Genomic DNA, 1,580 nt, shown 5'->3' on the forward strand with positions numbered 1-1,580 from the left:
CAGAGGTGATGAATGTCATAGATACTCATGTGTCCATGTTCATGGCTAATATGTTAATTCACGAACAGAACATTGCAGAGTATTGGGGATAGGTTTAAATTATGTCTTAACTCACACATGTGATCATAGTGTATTGATTTTTGTTTCTTTTTTTATATGTGTGAAGATGTAGATAACTATATATCTTTCATTCATAATAAGAATATTGAAATATTGGTAATTCTATGACATATTATCATCTCTATAATCACATCTTCTCCTCATTTTCTTAGTTCTTATCATTTCAGTGGCAGCCCAGTTGGCTGGATCAATGGATGAAGGGAATCACTTGATTGCATCTGAGTTTATATTTCTGGGACTCACTCATTCATGGGAGATCCAGCTTCTCCTCCTGGTGTTCTCCTCTGTGCTCTATATGGCAAGCGTGACCGGAAACATCCTCATTGTGTTTTATGCGACCATCGATCCTCACTTACATTCACCTAAGTACTTCTTACTGGCTCGTCTCTTTTTCATTGACTTAGGAGCCTGCTCTGCCAAGATGCTTCACCCAAGATGATTTACGACCTTTTCAGGAGGCGCAAAGCCATCTCCTTTGGAGGCTGCAGTGTCCAACTCTTCATCTACGTCATTGGTGGTGTGGAGATGGTGCTTCTCGTCACTATGGCCTTTGACAGATATGTTGCCATCTGTAAGCCTCTCCACTACTTGACCATCACGAGCCCACGAATGTGCATTTTGTTTCTGGCTGCTGCCTGGGCTCTTGGTGTCAGTCACTCACTGTTCCAACTAGCATTTATTGTCATTTTACCCTTCTGTGGTCCAAATGTATTGGACAGCTTTTCCTGTGACCTTCCTTGGCTCCTCAGACTGGCCTGTACAGGTACCTACAGATTGCAGTTCATGGTCACTGTTAACAGTGGGTTTATCTGTGTGGGTTCCTTCTTCATACTCCTCATCTCCTACATCATCATCCTTTTTACTCTTTGGAAACATTCCTTAGGTGGTTCCTCCAAAGCCGTTTCACCCTGTCAGCTCACACCACTGTGGTCTTTTTGTTCTTCGGTCCAACCATGCTTGTCTCTACATAAAAATATGGAATGCTTCATGAATTGGTGTGCCATCCTTGTGCAGGGGTCATGCTAATCTTGTCTGTATCATTCAAATTTTAGTATATGTACTGCCAAAACAAGCGCCGAGTTGGTTAATTTCTTTGGTTCTTCTTAAAGTTTACAGATTTTTCCCCTGCCTTCTTCATTTTGCTATTGAACCTATCTGTTGAGATTTTTATTTGATTACAGTATGTTTTAGTTCTAAAATTGCTTCTTCTATCTTCACTTTCTTTCCTGAGACTTTATGTTTTGTATTTTTTTCAAAATGATTATAATTGCACATGAAGCATTTGATATGATAGCTGGTTTAAAATCCTTTTCTGATAATTCTGACATCTGAGTTATTTCAAAATTGGGATCTATCGATCATTCTTTCTCATTCAAATAGAGACTTTCCTGGTTTATAGTTTGATGAGTGATTCTCTCGTTTTCTGGATATTTTGGGCATTATGGTTGAAAAATTGCGTC

At 39.3% G+C, this 1,580-nt stretch overlaps 1 non-coding gene and 1 pseudogene across 1 annotated transcript; one reads left to right on the plus strand and one right to left on the minus strand.

Moving 5' to 3' along the window:
* Positions 1 to 310: 310 nt before the first annotated feature.
* LOC131507982 (olfactory receptor 4F3/4F16/4F29-like) lies at positions 311 to 1,091 on the plus strand (annotated as a pseudogene).
* LOC131508165 (U6 spliceosomal RNA) lies at positions 1,090 to 1,196 on the minus strand. The gene has a single exon (XR_009259876.1). It is a non-coding gene; the product is annotated as a U6 spliceosomal RNA (small nuclear RNA).
* Positions 1,197 to 1,580: the final 384 nt, after the last annotated feature.

This window comes from Neofelis nebulosa, chromosome 3 (genome assembly GCF_028018385.1).
Source record: "Neofelis nebulosa isolate mNeoNeb1 chromosome 3, mNeoNeb1.pri, whole genome shotgun sequence".
NCBI lineage: Eukaryota > Metazoa > Chordata > Mammalia > Carnivora > Felidae > Neofelis > Neofelis nebulosa.